Here is a 27,168-nt window from a genome sequence, read left to right on the forward strand (position 1 = left end):
CTGCACCCTATCTCGGATCTCGGAGTACCGTCTTGTAGGCCTCCCATAAGGTGACTGCCGACTGCACCGAACCCAAATTCTCAGAGAAGTAGACCTTGGTGTCAGCCCGGAGACCCTGAAGTATCGCAGAGTTTTGTAGGTCCCATGATGTCAACCTCCAGCTCCCCGTGTGCGATCTCGGCCTGCCCCCCAGTCGAGCCATTAGCGGCGAGTGGTCCGAGATACCTCGTGCCAAATAGTCAGCTACATCATCGGGCCCTATGGCGTGTCGGGGAAGAAAGACTTAGTCCAGTCGAGAATACACATTGTGCGCCCCTGAGTAGTAAGAGTAGGTTTTGCCGTCAGGATGTAGCCATCTCCAAGCGTCTATCAATCCCAGTGTGCCCACAGTTCTGGCCAGAGGTGTTGCATGGGAATCGTCTAGTCGGGTGCCTGACCGGTCCAGGGGTGTGGACATGACGTCATTAAAGTCGCCTGCTATAATATATAGTGAATCTGGCGTGTCTAGCACTATTTCTGCCATCCCAATCAGTGTCCTGGCCTGCAGTTTCGGGGGAGCATAGACCGAGACCACAGTGATCTACTGCCTCAACCATGTCCCTGTTACCCCTACATAGGTCCCCTGTGGATCTGTCCAAGTACGAGTCACGGTAAAAGGCGGGGACTTTTTAATCAAAATGGCTACTCCCCGGGACCCAGATGTATATCCCGCATGGGCTAGGACCCTATAGGCTCCTTGTGCTAGGAATCCACATTTTGTGCCCTTAAGATGGGTCACCTGGAGGCAAACTATGTTGGGGTGCAACCTTTTAATGTACACCATAACCAGCCCTCGTTTTATTTTGTCCCCCCAGGCCATTGACGTTCCAGGTGAGCAGGCTAAAGCGTCCCATCCCCTCTCTACTGCCAGAGGCACCATGGGCATCTGCAGCGGTCATATCGTTTGGAGAAGTATGGTGATATTGTGGGCGGGTAAGACGGTGTGTGTGCCTAGCAGCACGGAGCTGTGTGCCAAATGCCAGTCAAACTGAGATCAAAACGTAAAGCAACTATCACACAATCCACAACCCCTTGTGGCTTCCTCCCTCTCCCCACCCACCCCATCCCCTCCCCCCCGATAACTCCCTCCTAGCAAAGAACACATGGAGGTAGACTTCTAGGGCAGGTGGAGGTCTGTCGCACTCCCTCAAGCAAATTACCCCACAGGTTCCAACTCCTATGGGTACCCCTTAAACATCAGGGTCAAGCCCCGACAAGATATCACATCCAACAATAATAAGAAAGGAAAAAGAACGAACAAGCAATAGGGGGGGGGGTCCCCACTTGCGTGCTCCAGGCAGGTTGCATCAGCTCTTGGTCAGCGATATGGTCCTACGTTCATGAGTTAGAGTCCAGAGGGTCCCCCTGGGAGGCCATCTCGTCCGGCGTCTGTCCTTTCTCTAGCTCCGCTATTTCCAGTGCCAGCGGGTGCAAAGACTGTTCATGCACTTCCTCCCCTTCCGAAGAGGTACCCCGCAGATCTTCTTCCCCCTCAGAGCACCTTTTACCCGCCAGACATTGGAATCGAGATTCCGAGGGTCTCTGGGAGTCGAGGGAGGCCGTACTCCGGCGTCTTCGCCTTAATTGTCCATCCGTGTGATACGGAGTTGCAGCCGCCATGCGGGTCCCTCGTCCTCGCCGGGAACTGTGGGGCCTTGATATCCCACCATGGCCTCCAGCACATCCGTCCTTCTGATTGGCCGTGGATGTTCTCGATTCCCTCCGTGTCAACTGTGGGCCCTCCTCAAGCCACTGCCACGCCTCCTCCGGAGTTTGGAAAAATAACGACTTGCCCTTATAGAGCACTTTCAGTTTTGCCGGAAAAAGTAGCATGTATTGGATTTGGAGGTTTCTTAGCTTGGATTTCACTGAGTCATAGGAGCGTCTCTGCCTCTGCACTTCCTGACTGTAGTCCGGAAAAATCATTATGTGAGCATGGTCAAGCCCGATTTCCCCTAGTTTTCTTGCCTCTCGGAGGATCATATCTCTGTCCACAAAATTGAGGAAACGGGCAATAATCGGCCTAGGTCTTGCCCCCACCGGTGACTTGACCATTAATGCCCGATTAGCCCTTTCAATGATGAAGCAGGTCGAGAATGCCTCCTTAGGGATGGTGGGCAGTAGCCAGGAGCGTAAGAATTCCGCCATGTTGGTCCCTTCGATTCCTTCCCTAAATCCCACAAAGCGGAGGTTGTTCCGTCTCGCCCTGTTTTCTGCATCATCCACCTTCCATTGCAATTGTTTATGGGACGATTGTAGCTCCGCCAACCCTTTCTTTAGGTCGCGGATAGTGTCTTCTGCCTCGCCTATTCGTGTCTCTTATTCCGTCACTCTCGCCGCTAGGTTTCGGAGATCCTGTCTGAGGAGGGATACCTCTGAACCCACCGCCCCAATCTTGTTCTCGAGAGCTTCGCGGGAGGCCTGGATAACGCTCATAAGTAGAGCCGTGTCCGAGCTGGTAGCCCCAGCATCCACCTCTTGCTGCTGCGGACCATTCTTAGTGTATCGGTCGAGTGTACCTTGTTTAGGGGGTTTGGGGTCTTTATCCTTTATTTTGCCAATGGCGCTCCGCTGTGCAGCCCTTCCCCCTCAGTCGTGGGGTAGTCCTCAGATCGCCGTGGACTCCGCTCCTCGGTGCACTAGATTTTCGGGGAGGCCCCCCCAATCGACCCCTCACGGTGCTATCTCTTTTGCCGGGGGCGTGTAACCAAGTGGCAGCCTTAGATCTCCTCCTCCTTCAACGCTTCCTAATCAGCCCCCCGCAGCCGCGACAAGGCTTTCTTGGCGTGCCCACCTGTCCAGCGCAGGCCCAGACGCTGCGCTTGCCTCCCACACTGCGCCGGTCCACAGACCCCTTCAGGCGACGTCTCTCACCAACGCAGGCCCAGCTCTTCCAGCACCTTCTTTCTGCCTGTTCGGATTGCGAATTTAAGGAATGCGGCAAGGGAGGACGTCCTGCTGAGGATGGTCACTGCAGCTCTACTCCTGGTGTTTTTAACAGGCGGGGCAACAGTGGGCAAAGCACAGACAGAGAAGATAGTTTTTCCCTTGGGTGCTCCAAGAAGCAGCCATACTTCCCCAGTTGTTGTGCTGCAGAGGTACTGCCATGCTCTTATTACTGGAAGAAACTATAGGGCTATGTAGGAAAATGTAAGAGGACAGAATGGCACAACTTCCCAAAACGAGGTAAAGGACTTTCTTTGCATCAAGTGCCCGGGGTTAGGAGAGGGAGGAGGATGGCGGACAGCGGGCCGCAATGCCTCACCTGCCTCCCACTCATTGCCAGTCCAGAGGCCCCCCAGGCGACGTCTCTCACCGCCGCCGACCCAGCTCTTCCAGCAGGTGTAGGGGGGGGCCAACAAGCGCCACCAACACCCCGCCGCTCCCCCGTGCGATGCCGCCCCACCTGTGTCTCCACTCATCGTGGGTCTCCGCAGGGGGGCTAAACGTCGTGGGCGGCTCCCAGGGGAATCCACAGTCGCGGGCGGTGGATCTCTACAGCAGGGACCGCGCCGCCCAGAGGACAGCGCCCACCTCCGTCTCTCCATGCCGCCGCCCGCAGCTCCAGCAGCCTGGTCGATAGGCACCTCCTCGCAGACACCGGGGCGGACTGTCAGCACGGTGCCCCAGCCGCCGAGGTCCTCCGTCCGTCCCCGCAGTTTCTCTGGCGGTGCAGACGCCCCGCACCAGGCTCACAGGATCGTCAGTCCCTCGTCGCTCCGCGGCCGCCTCTCTGGCGCCCTAGATCACGAACCCAGGACAGGCCGCCGCCATCTTGCGGGCCGCTCCGAGACCCTGGCGCCAGACCCAGCCACAGCAGTTTTCATGCGATCTGTGCCCTTTCAGCGCCACTCAATTAAGTCGGAGCGCAGTTAGGACCTTGGGCATGTTTTCTCTTGCACCACTCAAGCAACTTGGCTTGGGTAAAATACAGGTTAAATAGCGTTTTATAAAACTGCGCCTTCAGGCTTGCTGACAGGAAGATCTTTACGGTTAATGTTATTGCATTGTCTAGGTCAGCATCAGGGTTACCTAGCTCCCATGCCCAATTTGCCTAGGTCCTCTCAAGATCATCCGGCACACTGTCCAGCAAAATGCTATAAATGTTTCCTATTTTACAGTCAACCCAGACGATTACCTCCACAAGAGGTATTTTATCTAGGGATATGGCGGCCCTGGAATAGCTGATGAATTCCCTAATTTGCACGGATTTTAAATATTGGGTGTCGGGGATAACAAACCTTTGCTGCAAATGAATAAAAGGGCATATCTGGTCAAGATGATAGTGGTCCCCTACTGCTGTCAGGCCATGCTGCTCCCTCTGTCTTCCCATTACATCGTAGAAAAGAGGCGGGAAAAAAAGGGAGTATCGTCACAATGGAGAACATCTGCAATATTTTGGGATCTTCATACGTTTACAAGCCTTGCTCTATTTATCCAGGCATTGACAAGGACATTTTTTCCATTGTTGACAAACTCACTAATCCAGCAAGAACCCAGCCCAAGCCTAAAGCCACGCATGAATTTAGTAATACCCTAAATGAATATTTTCAAGATAAAATCATGCTTATCAAGTCAAGCGACCCCGTTACCCCCCTTACCCTCCATGATGCCATATTGATTTCCAATACTTCTTCCCTTGATTCCTTTCCTCTGTTGGATGTCCCGTCCCTGCTTGCCCTAACAGCTAGGGTCAAGTCAGGCTCCCCTCATGATTGCTGTCCACCCCAGATCTTAAAAAAGGTGATTACTGCCCTTCCCCTGCCCATACTGAGCCTTCTCAACAGCTCCTTAGTATCGGGCGTGGTGCCCGAGCTCTTTTAAAGAGGCTGTGGTAGTACCATTACAGAAGAAGCCAGGCTGTGACCCTGCCATACTTTCAAACTATAGGCCTATCTCCTTGTTACCTTATCTGGCGAAAGTCCTGGAAGCTCATGTTACCACTCATCTTTCTAACTTCATTGAACAGTCTGATTTTTTAGACACTGTCCAAGCGGGATTTCGCCCAGCCCATTCCACCGAAGCAGTTATTACAGCAGTTCTGGATTCTCTACGCCATAATGCAGACCTAAGCATTCCCCAGGCCCTGGTTCTGCTTGATCTGTCGGCCGCGTTTGACACAGTCAACCATGGCATCCTTCTCGACCGTGTCAAACTAGCCGGCATACGTGGCCCCGCCCATGACTGGGTTAGGTCTTTCCTCAGTTCCCGTTCCCAATATGTAGGTCTTCCCCCCTTTTCTTCATCTAAATTGTACACCACCTGCGGAGTTCCGCAGGGCTCTTCCTTATCACCGATTTTGTTTAACATTTACATGTTCCCCCTGTTGAACCTATTAAAATCTTTAACCACTTTTAACTATGCAGATGATCTGCACCTCACCTTCACCATCGACAACTCCCCTGAATCTGCCCTTCAATTTCAATCCACCTTGCTCTTTATAGGTCAATGGATGGACAGTAACCATCTCAAGTTGAATCCTGGAAAGACAGAATTGATTCTGTTCGGCAAAAGTAAGCTTTTCTGGGGACCTCTTTACTGGCCTTCTAAACTTGGCCCCCCTCCCAATCCATCCAAGCTTGGGGGTTCTGATTGATGATGAGCTCTCATTGAGACCTCAAGTTAATACTGTAGTGTCTTCATGCTTTTTTCAGCTTCGCAGAATAAAGAAGATTAGCCGATTATTTACCCAGTCTGCCTTGACCCAGGTTGTAATGGCCCTGGTGCTGTCGCACTTAGATTACTCTAATGCCATTTACCTTGGCCTTCCGGTTGCCCTCAGCAAGCGTCTGCAGCTGGCTCAGAACCAAGCCGCTGGCTCAGAATCAAGCCGCCAGACTTATCTATCGCCTCCCTCCGCAAGACCGCTGCTCAAGCAATTGCATTGGCTTCCTGTTGTACAGCACACTCTCTTCAAAACCGCCTGCATGACGTTCAAAGCCCTTAATGTTCGTAGCCCCAAGTTTATTCAGGATCTTTTGCCTAAATACATCCCCTCACGTAATCTTCGGTCTGCCTCTCAAACCCTCCTGATTATTCCTCGTTTCAAATTCCATCGTAAAGGAGGACGCAGATTTGCCACGCTTGCTACCAAGCTGTGGAACACCCTCACCCTGGAGATTCGTTCCGCCACCACTCTTCTCCAGTTTAGGCAGCAACTTAAGACATGGCCCTTTGTGCAGACGCTGGCGTAACCCCCCTCTTTCCCCCTTGGGTTTAGTCCCTAGCACTGTTGGTTAGCGCCATGAAACCCTCGGGTGTACGTGCGCTGTACAAATTCTGGATAAGATAAGATAAGATGAAACACACTTTCTTATAGTATTTCGGCTCTAGCTGTCTCAGCAGCAGTCCATCAGCCTTTCTTCATAGAGCAAGCTCATAAACTGTGGGGAGAGCGCTATGACTTTCCTGACCTGACCTTTCGTCATTTTCCGAAATATATAAGATACGCATTTGCTGTAGGAGAGCCGCCCAATAGTAGAATGAAGTATTGGGCACCGACAGCCCACCCCGCCCCTATAGAAGAGAAGAATATTTTAGTGATCCCCTCACCTTCCCATATTCCCAGATAAAATGTATGAAAATAGTGTCCAGAGTTTTCAATATTGCTTCATCTATGGCCACCAGTAGTCACTATCGGTGAAAGAGATATAAAATCGTAGGATGCATAGTCATATTTAGGACATTACCCCTACCGATGGTTGATAAATGGACCTATTTATAGGTTTTAGGTCTGGCGATATTTTGTCAACCAGAGGGTCAAAATTAATTCTGCCTATAGTATCTACTTTGGAACTAATATGAACTCCGAGATACACAGCTGTGTCCACACGCCATGGGTCTTGAAAGGTTAAGATTCTATCTGCATATGACTTGGGATGTACATTTATTCAGGGTATAGCCGGACCAAATTCTCCAGCCAATGCTTCTATTTCCCTGATTGCTCCTTCGTGGTCTGGGGTGACAATGGCAATGTAATCAGCATATGCGAGCACCTTAGTCTCCAACCCTTCGAGGATAACCGGCTTTATCCCTGGATTGTTTAGAATCTTCTCAATCAATGGGTTTAAGTAAAGGGCAAACAAAATGGGAGATCAGGGACACCCTTGCCTGGTCCCCCTCAACACTTATGATTTCTGACTCTTCCCCCATTAGTTGGAGCTGTGCATGCGGGTTGAGATACATAGGTTTAATAGCAGTGATCATTCGGGGGCTAAAACCCTTTAATTAGAGTATATTTAGAAGATCTCTTATTAACATTCCCCGCTGACCAGACCGCGGATTACAAGGGAGTGATGCAGTGCCTCACACAAAAATTTTATCCGCAACGAAACGTCGCATTTTGAAAGATACACGTTCAACACGGCATGCCAGCAAGGGGAAGAGAGCCTAGACGATTTTGCCACGAGACTGAGGAAGCTGGTCGTATACTGTGAGTTTGACAAATTCGACAATGAGCAAGCCATAGGACTGCGCATCCTTGAAGGTTGCAAATCAGTGGAGTTCACGGCACAGGTTCTGAAAGAACATACGACGCTGGAGTAAATATTTACGATGGCTCGCACAGAAGCACGGGCCACGGAACAAGCGAAACAGATGGAGATGGAAAAAGAGAAAAGAGTGGCGGTAGCACATCGCGTCACTGGAAACTTCAAGAAGAAAGAATTCAAAACGCCGGTCCTACAGAAGAAAGGCGTACAAACATGCTATCGATGTGGCCTCGAATTCCTGCACGTCGGTGCTTGCCCTGCAATGGGTCAGAAGTGCAGGAAGTGCAACAAGAACAACCACTTCTCAAGCACGTGCATGACCAGACAATTCAGAAACGAAAGAGGCAGAACGATGAGACCACGGATAACAAGTACTAGATACGCACGACACATGGAGACTGCCAAACGCAGCTCCTCGGATGAGTCAGAAGAGACGGCTGCACCCGTGAGGGAGGAGAGGCTGTACCTGATGTCAGACACACCAAGAGAGAACCATGACACAGAGCACGTTCACCTCGTGGAAAAGAGACAAAAAGAAAACAGCCACTCTGGACATTGGGGTAGGAAACCACCAAGCACAGTTTGTGCTCGACAGTGGAGCAACTTGCAACATCATGTGCATACCAGAATATCAAATGATGACAGTAAAACCACCGCTTTCACCATCGACAGTAGATGTATTCACATGGGGTTCCCGACGACCGGTAGAAAACATGGGGGAAGTTCAAGGAAACTCTAACATACAAAGGCAAAGCATACCAAGAAGAAATACATGTGCTCACAGGTGACATCCCAGCACCATGGCTGCTCAGCAGCGTGACAGCCCAGATAATGGGACTACTGGCCATGACATATCACATGTCGGAAGCTGGAAGGATCCTACAAGAGTACCCAGCAATACTGAAGGGTCTTAGAAAGCTGAAAGGAAAACAGGTCACATTACATATAAACGAAGCAGTCAAGCCGGTAGCTAAGCATCACAGAAGAGTACCAATTCACCTACAGTCACAAGTTGAGGAAGAAATAACAAATTTGCTGGCACAGGATATAATTGAACCTGCTGAAGGACCAACGCCTTGGGTCTCTCCGATTGTGGCCGCCCCTAAGAAAAACACCTCAAAGATCCGCATCTGTGTGGATATGAGGATTCCGAACACTGCAATCGCAAGGGAACGACACCCAGGACCACATTTAAACAACATGATCAGCTGCCTCACGGGGGCATGCCGGTTCTCGAATCTAGACCTGTGTAAGGGGTATCATCAACTAGAACTGGACCACCAGTCGAGATACATCACAATGTTTTCCACGCACCTGGGCCTGTTCAGATGCAAGCGTCTGAGTTTTGGAATCTCCTCGGCAGCGGAAATCTTCCAGGAGACAATAAGACAAATGATAAAACCAGTCCGGAACAGCCTGAACTACAGTGATGACATTCTGGTATTTGGTAAAACAGACAACGAACATGATGCGGCTCTACGTCAAGTGTGCACACAGCTAGAGTGAGCAGGCCTCACACTAAATGAAGAAAAGTGTGAGCTGGGAAGAGGGGAATAAGTGTTCTTCGGTCATATTTTCTCAAAGCAAGGGATGAGGCCAGACCCCAGCAAAGTTGAAACACTTCAAAACGCTAAGGCGCCGATGGACGTTGCAGAATTTCGATCTTTTCTAGGGCTCGCCAGCTACTGTGCGCGCTACATACAGAATTTTGCCACAGTAAGCACACCACTAAGAGAACTAACAAAACAAGGACAGAAGTTCATCTGGTCTCCGGAATGCGATAGAGCATTTGTAGAGATAAGAAGAGCAGTGGTCACAGTGGAGCATCTCGCTTACTTTGACCATCTACTGTGCACGGAACTGACTGTTGACGCTAGCCCGGTAGGGCTTGGAGCCATACAAGCGCAGCACCTGCCAGGAAGGGACTCGCAAAGAAAGATTGTTGCATATGCGAGTAAAAGTTTATTGGACGTAGCAAGGGCATACTCACAACCAGAAAAAGAGAGCCTAGCAGGGTATGGGCGTGTGAGCACTATCACATGTTTGTAGGCGGGAAGCCATTCACCATCATAACTGACCACCAGGCACTCGTAACAATCTACGGCAGCCCGTCAGCCAAAATGCCACCCAGAATTGAATGCCGGGGCATAAGACTAATGGATTATGACTTCACAATCGTGTAAAAACCAGGAAAAGACCACAACCCGGCTGACTACATGTCGAGACACCCACTACCGCTAACACAGGAGACGACATAGATAGCAGAGGAATACCTCAACTTCGTGCTGAAACAAAACACCCCTGTGCCAATTACGCTAACAGAGCTAGCAAGCGAGACCAGGAAGGATGCCGCGATGCAAATGGCCATGGAAATAACGCGAAGGCAAAGATGGAGGCATGTCAACAATAACTGCAACTGGGAAACGGGAGTATGCAAAGAAGAGATGATAGCTCTCAAGAAGATCAATGAGGAACTGTCCGAAACAGACACCGGGATCATGATGAGAGGCACTAGAATAGTGATTCCCAGCTCGCTGAGGAAGCAACTAGTAAACATAGCTCATGAGTCTCACGAGGCATAGTGGCAACAAAAAAACTGATCAGGGAAAAAGTGTGGTTTCCTGGGCTAGATCACATGGTAGAAGACACCATAACGACCTGTCACCTCTGTCAAGTAACAGGATCGCCGGCTAAAAGTGAACCGCTACAAATGTCGGAACTTCCAAGAGCGGTGTGGACAACACTAGCAGCTGATTTCTTTGGGCCCCTAGACACTGGCAACTACCTACTTGTGGTCATCGACGAATACTCACGGTTTCCAATAGTGCGACACGTCACATCAACATCAGCGACACTACCGATATTGGATGAGATATTTGCAGCATGGGGTTCATTCACCAGAAACACTAAAAAAGGACAATGGTCCTCCGTTCTCAGGGGAAGATTTTCGCAGATTCACAGCCTACTTGGGAATAAACCACCGGAAGATAACTCCGCTATGGCCTCAAGCAAATGGAATGGTAGGGAGATTCATGGGAAACATCAAAAAGGCCGTTCAGAGGGCAAGGTTGGCGCAGATATCAGTTGGTCAAGCTCTGTGCCAAGTTGTATGGGATTACAGAAACATACCTCATATCTCCACAGGAAAATGCCCGGCAGAGCTAGTGCTAGGAATAACGTTCAGAACGAGGCTATCACAAATAGAGGCAAGCATGGCACCGGATCGCTGCACTATAGCACAAAAAGACAAAGAGGCGAAAGACAAAATGAAAAGGTATGCAGATGCCAAGCGACACGCCAGCGTGCGAGACCTAAAACAAGGAGATAGGGTAATAGTGCGACAGAGTCAACAAAAAAAATCCGACAGTTTATTCTAAAAAAACCCGCTCCTAGTGACGTAAGTAAAGGGACCGATGATCACAGCTGAGTCAGAACTTCAGCGGATAACACTAAACAGTTGATTAGATCAAAGGGAGAGAGAGGACTAGGTAAGCTAGGCCAGATCCCCTGGGTTATATGTTCAAATATCAAAAAGGACTAGCTAGGTTAGTAGAATATAGAAGACTCTATAGGTACGTCGAGAAGCAACATAAAGTGGGGAAAAGCATTGTTTTCCTCATAAAGCCCTCACCCACCGACCTAGTCGGTGGCATGCTTCATCATCGGGCCCACCACAGTGGCACCGAATGTGCCCCGGGTGTGCTTCAACGCCAGGAGACTGCGGAGCTGGTATGTTGCTGAGTGTGCAGTGAAAAAGGGTGAGACAGTGTAAATTAAAAGCTATGCAAGAGGTCCCAGCACCCGAGGGTAGTTTATCTTTAATGAACTGGGCCTTTGCTAGCAGATAAAAAGGCAAGGAGACGTGGTGGAGTGCTGATTATGACCTCCAGCGTCTAGTGCGGTCTACATGTTTCAGCCAGTGTCTTGTTGAATTTAAGCTGGCTTTCCTCAGGACCATTTAATATGTGCAGGGTCCAAAATAAACTTAATTTAAGTGAGGGTGGTAATTTGGCTATGTGTCGCGCTCGCTAAGGCGCTATAACTGTTTTGAGGGGATTCCCTCAAGCTTGATCTGTTTTTCCTTGTAAAAAGCTTCATGGGTCGCTTGGCAGAGAAAGAGACCGAGATTTTCGGTCTGGTTCCTCCTTGGACCTATTCGTCCTTCCGCGGCGCCCGTTATGATAACGGGCGCCGCGGAAGGACGAATAGGTCCAAGGAGGAACCAGACCGAAAAATCTCGGTCTCTTTCTCTGCCAAGCGACCCATGAAGCTTTTTACGATGATATGATAACGGGCGCCGCGGAAGGACGAATAGGTCCAAGGAGGAACCAGACCGAAAATCTCGGTCTCTTTCTCTGCCAAGCGACCCATGAAGCTTTTTACAAGGAAAAACAGATCAAGCTTGAGGGAATCCCCTCAAAACAGTTATAGCGCCTTAGCGAGCGCGACACATAGCCAAATTACCACCCTCACTTAAATTAAGTTTATTTTGCACCCTGCACATATTAAATGGTCCTGAGGAAAGCCAGCTTAAATTCAACAAGGCACTGGCTGAAACATGTAGACCGCACTAGACGCTGGAGGTCATAATCAGCACTCCACCACGTCTCCTTGCCTTTTTATCTGCTAGCAAAGGCCCAGTTCATTAAAGATAAACTACCCTCGGGTGCTGGGACCTCTTGCATAGCTTTTAATTTACACTGTCTCACCCTTTTTCACTGCACACTCAGCAACATACCAGCTCCGCAGTCTCCTGGCGTTGAAGCACACCCGGGGCACATTCGGTGCCACTGTGGTGGGCCCGATGATGAAGCATGCCACCGACTAGGTCGGTGGGTGAGGGCTTTATGAGGAAAACAATGCTTTTCCCCACTTTATGTTGCTTCTCGACGTACCTATAGAGTCTTCTATATTCTACTAACCTAGCTAGTCCTTTTTGATATTTGAACACTAAACAGTTCACACTTCAAAGAACTCAAAGAGGAAAAAGGGGAAGACCAGGACGAAGGAACAGCAGAAAAAGAGGAGCAAGGGCCAGCAGAAGAACAACAGACAGAAACACGTCTGAGACAGGAGTGCAGACGTCTAAATAGACTAATAGAAGAAATTTAATGATAGGCGGCACACCAACAGGCGCCAAGGCAGACTTTACATCTATCTAAATCTCTATTCAAATATCTCTGTGTTTACATTTTCTTGTCACGTCTCTGTGACAACGGGGGGAGATGTAGTGACCTGAGGGCATGGCACTAGGACCCTGCATGACCTGAAGTGTACACTGGGAACCGGACATCACATCCGGTCAAGGGTGTTGGGAGGGGATTCAGAAGAGGGAGCTGGGAGTGGGTAGATGTGCAGAGGCACGGGGGCAAGATCTGTACAAGATAATAAAGAGCTGAAACCCTCACCTGTGTCCTGTGCTTACCTGTGAGAGGGACACGACAGGGGGGGATCAGTGGGCTGTCCTCCATAGTCTTCACAGGACTTGTCCCACCTGCCAATTCTGTTTTCATATTAAGCCGCTAGTCTCCGTCCTTGAATTGAGAGGGAGAACAAGATCCGAGCTGCACTTATGGGTGAAACATGCTCCAGACATTTATGAGCTTCTCTCCGATGGAAATCTAGACGTCCTATTTATAACTGAAACCTAGCTGAACGATTACTGTGCTCCTGTGGTCGAGTTGGCCATTCCTGTGGACTTTAAAATTGTGAGAGCAGACCGTAGAACTGGGAAGGGGGGCAGGAAAGCGGTGGTGTTCAGGGACATTTGGGCCTTATCTAGTGAGCCATCTACGGGGCTAGTGGATGGGGAGGCCCTCGACTTCTCTATCGTTATGTCCCCGCATTACACACTGGGTGGCACTTTAGTTTACCGCCCACTTAGTCCTTCTGGACCTTACCTGAAATCGCTGGCCGATGTCATTGCTCGGCTTCCCATGCTTCCTCCTCCTGGGCGACTTTAATATCCATTTAGATTGCCCCGAGGCTCCCGATTCAAGAGAACTTATGGATCTGTTTGATCTGGCACAGCTGACCCAGTGGATTAAGTCTCCTTCCCATAAGGGTGGTCATACGCTTGACCTAGTGTGTTCCAACTTTGCCCTGTCTGCTACTGACCCCCTTCAGGTCACATGGTCCGATCATTATCTGATCCAGTTCCCATGGACCATAGGGAAATCTACAGGCCCGTTAGGCTCGGCCCAAAGTAAGCCGGTTCGAAAGATTGACATTCCAGCCCTTTCTAAGGCCTCTTACTCTCGCGCCCCCCGGCAGCCTCGGGTCTTGAAGGAGCGGTTGAGAGTTTTACCTCCTGGATCAGCCAAGAGGCAGACTCGGCCTCCAAACTCCGATCAAATAGACGTCCGAGACAATTTCCATCTAAACCCTGGTATTCGGACTCTCTTAGGGTGCTCAAATTGGGTTGCAAAAAACTTGAACATCGCTGGCGTGGGGAGTACTGCCCCCTGGCCAAAACTGCTCTCCATAAAGCCCAGAACAACTACTATGCAGCCATCAGGGAGGCGAAGAGTAGTTTCTACGCGGAGCGGATTGCCAAGGCCAACAACAATAGTAAGGAGATTTTTTCCATTGTTTTCTAACTCCTTGCGCCAAACAATTAGTCCTTCCAGATTCCTCACAATGGTGCGAGGAGCTGTCATCCTTCTTTATTGAAAAAATACAGACTATCCAAGATAGCCTGGGGACGGGCCTCCGGGAGCCAAGGGATCTTTCCTCTCTGCTCCCCTCAGTCCCCACCCCTTCAGTATCTCCCCTTACGAAGTTTACGCCCATAGCTGGGTCTGATACATTGGCCATTCTTAGATCTCTCAAGTCGGGTTCCCCAACTGATCCTTGCCCAGCTAAAGTTTTGCCTGGGGTGGCTGAGGTGGTCTTTCCAGAGGTTACTACGATTATTTCTCTACTGACTGCCACTGTACCCCTGGCTTGGAAACAGGCTAAGCTTCTGCCACTTTTAAAAAAAACCTCCTTGGATGTGCTTAAACCCACCAGCTATCGCCCCATCTCTCTCCTCCCGGCACTGTCCACGGTTTGCGAAAAGATGGTCTTTAGACAGCTTGAGGCATATGTGGAAGCATCCGGTGTTCTACACCCGGCGCAATCTGGCTTTAGGGCATCTAATAGCACGGAGACTGCACTAGTGGAAATGGCTGAGGCGATAAGGGAATGTCAGGACGCGGGTGGCAGAGCAGCTTTGGTGCTCCTCGATCTCTCTGCCGCCTTCGATACGGTGCCCCACCAACTACTCCTCACTCGGCTCTCAGACATTGGCACCGTGGACCCGGCCTGGGACTGGCTGTAATCTTTTCTGGAAGAACGCACCCATCAGGTCTGGATGCCACCTTTTTCATCAGTTGCCAGGAAAGTATCTACGGGAGTCCCACAGGGTTCCACTCTTAGCCCTTTGCTCTTTAATATTTACCTGACTCCGCTGATCTTTCTGGTGGAGGGGCTGGGAGCAAAAATAATAGCCTATGCCAATGATACCCAGCTGCTTTTTACCTAGAAAGACTTTGACCTGTCAACCGAGGGGGCCCAAAAATGTCTTGCGTCAGTGTTTCAGTGGCTTGCACTTGCTCAACTGAAGTGCAATGAGGAAAAGTTGGAGGTCCTTTTGTATGGTCAGTTCCCCCCTGCCTCTAGAGAATCTTTGTGGCCTCCTGACTTTCCCCAACCAAATTCTCTGGGCACCCCAGCCAAGAATTTGGGGGTATGGTTTGTAGAAGACCTTCGTTTCTCGACGCAAATCAAGAAACTCACCGGAGTGTGCTTTGGCACTCTTAAATATCTAAGACGATTCTTCCCTCTGCTTCCCAGGCCAGCTAAGGAAACCGTCGCTTGAGCTCTTATCCTTTCTCGCATTGACTATGCAGACCATATAGAATGCCGCGGCTAGACTTCTGTTTAACATCTCCAGAAGATCAAGCGTAAGACAGCACCTGCGAGATCTACACTGGCACCGTGTGGCACACAGAGTGCAATTCAAAGCTCTCACTCTGGCCCACAGAGCCTTGCACGGCCTTGGCCCAATGTACCTTATGAAGCGTTTTGCTTTCCATGCTCCGAGCAGGGCGCATCGCTCAGCCTCCTAACGCCGGTTGGTGACTCCCAGATTCTGTAGGATGCGGCTTGGTGGTCAGTCCCTCTCTGTGAAAACAGCTAAGGTTTGGAATTCTCTTCCCTTGGAATTACGTGACATCCATGACTCTAGGTTATTTAAAAAACAAATCAAAACCTTCTTCTTTAATCTTCAGGTTTAAACTCCTTTGCCTCGCCAGGTCACAGTAACTTTGCACGCCAGGATACTGTCGAGTAATTGTGCGCGATATAAAACTTCTATAACATAACATAACATAACCTGTTGCTAGGGTGACACTAGATGGGCTATGACCCTCCCCAGCTGAGCTGCCAGAATTTTGGAGTAGATCTTGGTGTCAGAGTTTATCAGAGATATCAGTATATACGAGGTCGGGTTGTCCAGGGCTTTGCCCTTCTTGGGGATTATAATATTGATCCCTTCCCAAGACTCAGGTGGAAACCCATTGTTGTGTACCCCTGGGAACAGATCTAATAAAATAGGGGCTAGTTGAGATTGAAGCATCTTATAAAATTCAAGAGGTATTTTATCGGGCTAGCATCTTTCCCTGACGGTAAATAATGTAAGGTTGCTAGGACCTCTTCAAGTGTTATTTCCGCTTTTTGTTCATTCCTGGCGGGTTGATCAAGGATATCCCCGAGATCCACCATCGTCACAACCTGACAGATATCCAGGGATACCCTGCTATCTTCCTTATATAATAACTGAAAGAATTCTTGGAAGACACAAAGTATGTCGCTAGTCCGAGTAGGTTCTTCCATCCTTCCTAATTGAGGATATAACGCTTCTGGCTACCTTCTGCCGTGTATACAGCGCAAGCATTTTACCAACTGATTCACCATTCTCCTATGTTCCAATCTTCTGAGTTTGGAATTCTTCAGCCAATCTGTGACTTGGCAAATGTTAATCACTGCCTTTAAGGGAATCCTTTTAAGTTGGGTTTGTGCCACTCCTTTCCCCCGTGCAATCTGTGTCACATATTTTGCTCAGCCTCACCAGTTCCCCCAGCAGCCTCACTTTCCCAGCCTGATGCTGTCTCTTCGCTTGGGCAACGAAGCTGATGATCTCACCAATGAGGCTAGCCTTAAAGGCATCCCAAACAATACCTCGAGAAGCGCTATACCGATGGATGTAAAAACAAAAAAAACCTGTTTCCAATTCCTCATATGATCAACAAAGGTTATATTTCCCAGCAGTTTTCTATCAAATGTCCACTTGCGTTTAGCAGCCGCTCGGACCGCGACCTCTAAATTCAAAGGACTATGGTCGGAATTTTTTTTCGGGAGCTTCCTAATTTCGACTTTACTTAACAAGCCTACTGCTATTAAAAAACAATCACGTCAAACATATTTCTTATGGGGACAGGAGTAATAGGTATTGTCTGGATCGTTAGGATGTGTCTACTAGACCGTGACTGTCCATAAGGAAAGACAAGGCCCTATATACTCAAGGTTATTTTCCTAATATTGCTGGGCTCACCAGGTCTCTACTGCTTGGTCAATGTTAAGACCTCCACAAATGACCACCGAGTGCAGCCAGGATGATTGCTCAACCTTAAAATCCTCAAATATCTTCGGGTCATTCTGGTTCAAACCATATATTGCAAAGAGTGTGAATCCTGCCTCAAGCTCGACCAGTGCCCACCGACCATGCTTATCCAAAAGCTTATACCTAATCGGCCCTATTTGGAGGTTGGCTAGAATAGCCACTACCGAATATTAGAACTCTGAGAGGAACAGGGCAGCAGATTATACCCCCTTATTGCAAGCAGCTCCCTTTTATCCCATGGGATATGTGTCTCCTGAAAGCAAAGGATTTTGGGGGCAATCAACCTCACAAACTTGGCCACCCTTAACTGTTCGACACTCCCACATTTACCGTGCATATAGTTATTTTATCAACTAATCTGTACTTGAATAACCTTACTGTTCTTAATCTAATATATAAATACTTGATTTAGTTCCAGCTCTGGCTAAGTTTTTCATTTTGCCCCTCCCCCACACCTACACTCACCCCCTGAACCATATCTTGGAAGCTTTTAATCAGCTGCCGCAGCCGCCAAAGTCTCTTGACCGTGGCATGGCAGAAGTCTGGTCGAACAAAGAACGAGACGTCACCACTGGAGCACTTCGCTTCAGGCCTTGCTTTCTCAAAGATAGCCCTTCTTAGAAGAAAGTTTCCAAGATAGAAAGTGCATGGCTTAGAACCTTCCCTGGGTTGTTGTCCTAGCACGAAGGGAAGTCTGTGGGCCCGCTGCACTTCTTGTGACCAGTTCCAGCCTGTTAGCTCAGGGTGGGCTACATGTAAGAGTTCAACCACATAGGCCCGAATGTCCAAACCCTCAATCCCTTCTGGGACCCCTAACAAGCAGAGATTATTGCACCTCTGCCAATTTTTAAGATCCTCCAACATCCATTGTATGTCAACCAACTGGGATTCATGCACCTCTGATTGTGCCCGAGTGGCAGCAAGATCTGACTCAGTCGTGGAAATTCTTGTTTCGAAGTCTGTCAGGCGTTCCCCAATGGTATTGCACACATTAGTGAGTTTTCTAACCACCCCTTGGACATTCCTTAATGCAGTCTGAGCCTAACAGCTATCTTGGCGCGTTTCTTCACAGTGTATTAGAATTGCCTGATAAATAGTGTCCAGCGTAGGGGAATCAGGCCAGCTGTGCCCTGTAGGGTCCCTGAAGGGGAGCCTGTCAGGGGTTCTGTGGGTGTCACGTCCCAGGCTCGATACTTCCCTCTGAAACTCACCAGCCAGCCTTTTTGCCCATCTTGCAGGCTGTCAGGGCACGGCCCCTTTTGCCCTCTTCTGGGTCACTATCATTCTTGCTCAAATCAGAAGAGGAATCAGACCCATCCACCGACCACACGGCCCCATCAGACAATCGCTTGGCTCCATGTCCAGGTCGCATTTGGCAGTCTCTACCCCACCTCTGCTGTAGTCCTAGCTGTGTGGAGCTTGAAGCCTGATCATTAGCCTGATCGTCAATAACATATAATGCCTAGTCGGGGCGGTAAACATGAGCGAGCGAGGCTTAAAGCAGCCCTCGAATGCGATTCGACTACATCTTTGGCCCCCTGGGTGATCCGGACCCTCCCCAGTTGCACAGAGCCCATCCCCCGCATTATGTACATTACCCTCACAATTTGTGGTCTCCTCTCCCGTCACGGTGAAGGGAACAGTTAGACTCCCTTTCCCTTAACAAGGGCCAGGTGCTGGACAAGGGGAGGCACCGGCAAACCTGCCAACTGGTAAGTGGTGGGGAGCCCTGCTTCCAGCTTCAATTCACATGTTCCAGGTGTCTCCCGCATCTGCAGGTCCTGAATCAAGACTGACACATTCAGGAGATTAACTACAGTAGGGCAGGCCAGACGTGCATTGTTCTGGCTCCACATCCTGGGTAGATGGAGCGCGTTGTCCGCCTGATCATGAAGTCAGCCCTCCTGCATTCTCGCTCCCCTGCTCCACCGAGCCCGATGCGGCCTGTGTGGGGAGGCAAGCAATCTTCCCCTTCTTTGATCTGCTGGCGACCTTGGGCTCCATCCCTGTCATCAATGCCGCAGCTCGGCAGAAAGTATAGTCCAAGTGAATCAGTACGGCTCTAGCAAGGCGCTGAAGGCGGAGAGACTCCCTAAAATCAGCGCTACTCATGAGCAGTTCCTGGAGTGTCGATGTGACAAGGGCCATAGAAGTTTTTTCAGGTCAGTCCATTTAGAGAGAACCATGGGTCAGCGTGCTGCTGTCGGCCACCGACGCGACCGCCACCTTGCTTACCATAGGAGAGGTACACCACAATGCCAGTCTTTAAAAGCTTCCACCCTTTAGACTCAATTTCCAGGTGGTAAGTCTTTTATGGTGCTAGGAGATAAAGCCTAGAACGAACATCTATGCATGCTTCGATTTACAGACACCAAAGCCAGATTTAAATAGTCTGAAGGCCTGGCTTTTTCTTGCTCTCGACTTCTCTATGCCACTGTTTAATTTAGTTCAACTTTCTGGTTGTCATCTGGGTGTCATCACATATAGGTTAAGTCAGGCTCCAGTTCTGCGCCAGGATGATCTCCTGTGAGTGGCAGTGTGCTCGCTATACAAATACATAATTCAGCCTTCTCCCATTTTTTTCAAGTCACTATCATACTGCATTTTAGTTGTATTTCAATTTCAAACAGCACTTCCTCTGTCTTAAATGGATTACACGAGGAAAATAGCAGGCATTAATTACTTCTGGTAAAGAGGGTCTGAGACCAACTACGGTACAAGAAATACCCTTTCATCAGAAGGCCTAATACTGAGATGAATGAGTGTGATGCTTTCCTTTTAACAGAAAGGGTTGATCTGCAGGACCAGTGGAATGCAGAGCAAATTTTAAACTGAGCCAAAAGTAATTTACCAAAAGAGTCTCTCTTAGCCTTTTTAACATTAGTTTTATTCAGTAAATATAATTAATAGTTACATTGACAAGGTTGCCAGCAAAAAATAATACAGATCGCAAAATCGGAAGTTCTCTGCAAGTAAATTGTCAAAAGAAACAATAAATGATCCCGTTTAAAATAAAAATCTAAAAAAGCTAAGAATAGGGTCACTTGGGAAATGCAATCAATGCTCTCCATAAGAAAACGTCAAGACAGTTCGGTACTAAGTTCAAATAAACATCCAGTGCATAAAAATGAAATGTTTCTAGCAAAGTCTATCTCCAAAAAACAAAGGGCAAGGCAGACCACCAAGGAACTAAGCAAAAAGAAGCAAGAGAGATCCTGACAAAAATTCAAGCCCTTTTAGAATTTTCTACACAATATACAGACAAATGTTGGCACATTTTAAAATAAATACCATTTTATTAGCAACGGATTTAGAAACAAGACACCACATCATATGAAATACATTTCTCTTGCTTGCCGTCCTGACACATATTTAATTATAATTACATTTTGAATAAGGGTGCAATCATTCTATATTCATATTATCGTTTCCACCAATATAAAATAAGGACGTTAAAATACATTGCATGAATGTATTCCCCTGCACATCACATTCTCCTGCACCGTTATTGTGTCGTGTAGCAAGGGGAATGAACTTCCAAATGACAATGAAACATTCCCTTCGGCTAACAAACCGCAGCCTTTAGCCTTGAGAAGCAACATGATGTTTGCTAAGGAACAGATACACAGATGAGCCAGATCAGCAGTTGGAAAATAATTCACGTTATTTTTCTGTTTTGATTAAAGAGAAGCTCATACATTGTTTTGTCATGCACGTTATTTAAAAGTATACAGCTAGCAATACAAAAAAATGCTGGGCACCTTTTTAATTTGTAAATTACTTTTCTCAGGAGCATGTAAAATAAAGAGAGGAATTAAATGAGGGGAAAGGAAGAGAGAGGAGGAGAGGAAGAGGGAAAGGAAAAGGGTAAGGCAGAGAGAAAGAGAAACATAATAGCTTTGTTTTTGGTGTTTTCAGTCTGGTGCTTTGGTGTAAAAGGACTGTTAATCTTCTCCCTCTCCTCTCTGAACTATTTGTTTATGGCTCTCAACCAAGTTGGGTCTAGTTTGATACTCTAATGGATCAACAAGGGCAAACACGTGGAACAGCAGCTGCAACGGGTAATGTGGTAAGGAAGGCTCATGCAAACATAACAAGTTACTTACCTTTGGTAACGCTTTTTGTGGTAGAGATGATCTAACTAAGTAAGTGGGAGTAAAAAAATAAAAAAAATAATGTACTCCCTCGCCGCTCCTCTCCGCCATCGTCCCTTCATCTTCTATCCTGGCCGGTCTTCCAAATAGGAAGCACCCAAGCTGAGGCTCCCCTGGGCCAATCACAAAGCTGCAATACAGCTTTGTGATTGGCTCTCCTAAGCCAATCACAAGGCTAAAATGCAGCCTTGTGAGTATTCTGAGTGCCGTGGTTCGGCGCTCAAACATGGGCTGGGGGCCTGGGTATGTTCTCCAAGCAGACTGTAATGCAGCCTGCATGGAGAACATTCAAAGTGCACACGACTGTTTGGCCGGACCGAGAGGGCCTGCCAACCAGTCATGCGCACTTTGGAGCGGGCAAACCACTACTTCCATGCTCCTCAGTCATAGGAGAAGCCCCGCCTTGCCCGCACAGCTGCCGGCAGGAGGAAAAAATAAAATGATACTAACCAAGTTAGTATCATTTTAATTTTCCTGTCTGTCACTACTGCAAAGCAGTGGGGCAACACTCCTCCTGTCTGCGTCGGAAGGGACGGGTGCAGTGCCTATATAGGCGCCACCCCGGCACGCTGACATAAGTTTCTTTTGTGACTATTTCTGCTGTATAAACATGGAGCAAATTCAGACTGAGTGACCATGGTGCAGAATCCAACAGGATGTTAGGGGGTAGAGTCCATTTTGCAGAACAGGGAGGATAGGCGGGTCAGTGAGGAATCTGCAGTTAGATCGAATCTCTACCCGGAAAAGCATTACTGAAGGTAAGTAACTCGTTGTTCTGATAGAGACTTCCAACTGCAGATCCCTCACCTTAGAGTAGATCCCCAAACAGCCAAGTCATGTAGGACTGAACGGGTTAAGTGCCCGTTCCAAGGAACCGGACTGTCCTCGCAGTGAATGTGTGGAGAGATTCCTGTATAGCAGCTTGGCATACGTTCAGGACAGGTACCCCACGTTCCACACAGTAGTAGTGGACCATGGCCAGATGGAATGCACTGGCAAGCCCTCAGGAGGCTGTTTTTTATTTAATGTGTAGCAGAGTACAACTGATGGAGAGATGGTGTGTTTCTGCACTCGCTTGCTCTTTTTCGCTCCACTTTACTCAATGAAGATCTGATTGTCCACCCAATGTTCTTTTGTGCAATCAATGAGGACAGACAGAACTCACTTAGTATTTGGGTGGTGAGCCTCTCCTCCTCTTTAGGAGGATGAGGGCATGTGAAAAGTGTTGGCAACAGGATGTTCTGGTCGACATGAAAGGAAGGGACCACCTTTGGCAGAAAAGAGGTATGTGACTCAAGAACCAGTTTGTCTGGGTAAAAGCTGGTGTACGGTGGGTTAACTGACAAAGCTTGATGGTCGGGGACCCTCTGGGCCAATGTTTCTGCCAACAATAAAGTTGTAGCGGACAACTATGCAGCTGCTAGAATGGTGAGCTCATGAAAATCATGACTAAATTATGGTCCTATTGGGGCACAATGAAAGGGGTAGGCTGGAACAAATGTTACAAGCCCTCAAGAAAAGGAGTCACAGGTGTCTTACGCAGAATGGGCTGATCCGGCAACCGCAAAAAAAGCAGAAAAGGCTGAAATGTAATCTTGAATGATGTCCAGGGCAAGGGCTTGCCTGGTTAAAGGCAAAGCAAACAGTAAAACCTCTGACAAGCAGGGTGAAAGTGGGTTCACTTGACGGGAACAACACAGCCCAAATTTGTCCCAAAGGTAGGTGTATACAGTCTTTGTTGAAGGATACCTGGCTGCCAAGATGACATCACAGATTTCGGGAGGCAAAAATAAAAAGCATTAAATTGTCGCCCTCAATCTGGCCACGCATGAAGGTGGAGTGGGCATAGGTTTGGGAGCAGAATCCTGTCTTTGCTACTGTGACAAAAAGGTCCTCCTTAAAAGACAACCTGATTGGAGGGCAGATGTTCATGCTCGGGATACCAGACTCTTCTTGCCCAGCCCGGAGAGGATAACTTGGCTCCAGTGAGTCCTGATCTTCTTGAGAACTCAGGGAAAGAGCACTATCAGTGCAAAAAAGTCTACAGGAGTCCCCAGTTCCATTCTAAGTGAAAAGAGTCTCTGCGCAAGAGCCGCTTTGGAAACACCAACATGCAGAAGAGCTGACATTACGTTTTCTCTGCATTGACCCATAGATCGAGCCAAGGATCCCCCCATTCTTGGAAGAGACCTACTGCATCATCTCAGTGTAACTTCCATTCATGTTCCCCAAGGCATCTGCAGCTTTGTCTGTCCGCCCTGGTGTTCAGAGATACAACCAGGTGCTGTACAACCAGGAAGATATTCTGTCACTTCAGATGTGGGGGTCTGCCGCTGGTCCAATCGCCCTTCGTTAGCCACCACTGAAGATCTTTTGAAGTCTTCTCTGAAATCTGGGCCAGGTTGGACAGATTCCCCTGATGCCGCATCCACTGGGATTGCAGGTCCCACTGCACAGTCTGCATGTACCATCAGGAGTGCTTCACCAGCATGATGCAGGAGGCCATCAAACACAGCAGCCCCAGAATCAGTCACACCGAAATCCAGGAAAGAGGTTGAAACATCAGGATCACAGCCCAAATCTCCTGGACTCTCTGCTCCGGAGAGTAGGCATCTCCGGAATAACTCCGATGAAAGACCGCATATGAGAAGGGGTCAGGTTTGACTTTGGCACTTGTGAGGCCTCTGGGAGGCCAAAAAATAGAGTCCTCACGCGAATACAAATACTTGGGTCTTATCTTTGACATCGACGGCTCATTCGCCCGGCAGATGGAGAAAACTAAAAAAAGAGGGGCCTCGATCGCCATCACACTGAAAAATCTAGCAAATCAACTATCGGGGCCAACCCTGACACCATATTTAAAAGTAATTCAGGCTAAACTGCTTCCCTCAATTTCCTACGGCAGCGAGGCACTACGTGGAAGAGACGCCAGGAACCTAGATAACATCCAGGTAAAAGCATATAGAATTCTGTTCTCACTCCCATCTTACACCTCGCCTGCCCAAATAAGGCTGGAGTTTGGCCTAAAAAACCAAGACCTTGCAAGACAGGAGCCTTCATTATCTGCTGTCACAAACTCCACTCTGCCTCCAATGATACTTTAAATGCGATGTTGTGGCAAGACATACAAATCAGGGATGTATCTCAGGCACGCTCCTACTTGAAGACAGCACTGGGGGCAATCAAGGCCTCCACACTTTGGGACATGCAACTGGGGCACGACCCTTTTAAAAAAGCGGTTTGGAAAAACGGAAAAACCTTAATAGAGGACAAGGCCGCTTTTGCAAAAAGAAACCATGCGTGGATGACATTAAACACGTATAAATCCCTGACACCACAACTTTACTTCAACCAGGGCTACCCAAAAATCATAAAATTGAAGTTTTTGAAATATAGATTAGGGATCCTGCCCACCAGAGAGCACCAACCACCATGGCTCAGGAGCAATGGCCATGAAGTCTGTCCGCTCTGCAATCTAGCAACGCGAGACATACTCCACATGACCTGTCTCTGTGAAGAGCTCCGACAAGTCCGCTGACACCTACTAAGGGACCAGTTCAAGCAGATAGGGACCAGCACGCGAAGGCAGGCTGTGCTTGCTTGCTTGAACCCTGCGAACACAAAACTGAACGGTAGATATGTCAAGTTTTTGACTACGATAGAGTAAAGACTACAAAATTTACAACTGGCGGTAACCACTGGCTCTGGCACCTAACGGATGAACCTTGGGCTACAAATGCCCAGCCCGCTCCGGCTCAGGGAACACTGCTAGACAACCACTCTCGGTCTCTTACTGTATGGCCTTCGATAAAGATGATTAGACTTACTACATTCTTTTAACACATTTTAAGATTTTGTTTTAAATGTAACGATTGTATTGGTTTTAATTAACTACACATAATAAAATTTACTTACTTACTTACTTGTGAGGCCAAAGGGGAGCAAAGCAAACCGGACATGCTTGTGGTCTTCCATGAACCGCATAGAATGCACGTGGGCTTGCAGAACAGAGATGTGAAAATAAGCGGCCTATAAGCCCAAAGCTACCATCCAGTCCATTTCTTTGGGAAGGCGTTTAAGGGGGCAAAGTTCTAGAATGGGGCGAAGGTCTCTGTCCTTGTCAATACCCAAAATTAGTGGGAATAGCAACATTGTCCAACATCTGGCACCACCACCATCTTAATGGCTCCTTCGACCAACAGAACCTGTACTTCCTGCCGGTGAAGAAATTGTTCTCCATCAGCCGTTCTGGAGATGGTGGCAAAGCCAAAGGGGCTTCCTCAAAGGAAAGACCATAACCCCTCGGCATAATTTGTAGCAGACACTTTTCAGAGGTGAAATGGGCCCATTAGGGAAGGTGGTGACTGCTGCTGCCTAGCAGGATGTTCATGCTGGGTGGAGGGCTCCCTAACGGGGCTTGGAGGCTCGTGGCAGGGGTGGGGTATTGGACAGCACGCTAGGTCTAGCTCCCACGCCCTATGTGGGATCTGGGACTCCGATTACGAAAGGCCTGGGAAGCATGCTGATCAGGTGGATAGGGCTAGTATTACGGATGCCCGTAGATGCCATGGCCATGATCACAAAAGGGGGAAAGGACTGATGCTGTCGAGGGGAAGCTAGAGAAAGGCTCAGGGATCTGGCGGTGACCCGGCTTTCATGGAACCGCTCAAGTGCCGTTTCACCTTTATCACCAAAAAGGCGGCAGCCACTTCAGAGCATGTCGATCGAGGAAACTTGGACATCCCCCGAAAACCCGGTGGATTGCGTAGAGCCCATAGTCCTGCCTAGAGAGTTCGTAATGTCCAGTTCGCACCCGATGACGAACTTGGCTGTGTCCTGATCTGCCACCAATACTTGGTTCAGGATAACTCAGCTCTCTTCAGGGAACATGGGCAGAAGCAGTGCAGCCGAAAGCATAGAACATGAGCATATCAGCCCAAGAGGAATGCGGTATTCACCACATGCAAGGTCAAGCTGGAGGAGGAGAAGATTCTATTTCTAAAAGTGCGGGCCTCTTGGATTACCTATCCAATGGGGTGGAACTGTGGAAAAGTAAATTTTGCCATGTTCTGTGTCCCTACGTGTCATCCATCATATGTTATGTATGCATGATTAAATATGCATATGCATTCCCTATGTTCGATTAATGACGCAATTACAGTTGTGTCCACCTCTAGAAGGTGTTTTGGTTGACCTTGGCTGTTGAAGCCTGGAGAACCAGGCTCTCAGGGGAGGGATGCTGAGAGGAATGCTTGGTCTCCTGGGGCGGATGGTGACAGGCCATTACGTGGTGCACAGGAGCCCCTGTGCAAGGTTTCACTCAGGCCCCCAGTTGAATGTCCGTGAGGGCCTCATTAAAGGGGAGCAATGGCTTGGCAGAGTTTGCCCCTGGGTGAAGCACCGTTGGGAATCACAGAGCAGGGCCTCAAAGCCCGTCATTTGGATGGAGAAACCGAAGAATGCTTTGACTTCTTTCTTATTCTTGTGTTTTTTCTCTTTTTTATTACTTACTTGACTTCAAAAAGGACGGTTTGGAGTGGGGTGACGACCGTGCGCAGAAACAACTCCGAAAGCAGGCAGCCCAGAGATATCCCTTAGAAGTGGGATCGATGCAGAGTTTTCTTCTGCTATGCCGCCAGGAGTTTCATCACCGGCTTGCACATCGCCTTGGGGTGCATTGACTTCCACTCAGCGCAGGCATAGGGCTCGTGGACCGACCCGAGGCACCAGAGACAGACCAAATGGAGATCAGACACAGACATCTGCCTGTGACATTCCGCACAAGACATAAAACCTGTAGGTTTGTAATGGGAAATGTATC

General features: G+C 48.7%; 1 protein-coding gene across 7 annotated transcripts in view; it reads right to left on the bottom strand.

Moving 5' to 3' along the window:
* Positions 1-27,168, bottom strand: part of MSH5 (mutS homolog 5) — a 1,532,005-nt gene that overhangs the window by 1,332,963 nt on the left and 171,874 nt on the right. The gene's annotated exons all lie outside the window — the stretch shown is intronic.

This window comes from Lissotriton helveticus, chromosome 5_1 (assembly GCF_964261635.1).
Source record: "Lissotriton helveticus chromosome 5_1, aLisHel1.1, whole genome shotgun sequence".
Classification (NCBI taxonomy): Eukaryota; Metazoa; Chordata; class Amphibia; order Caudata; family Salamandridae; genus Lissotriton; species Lissotriton helveticus.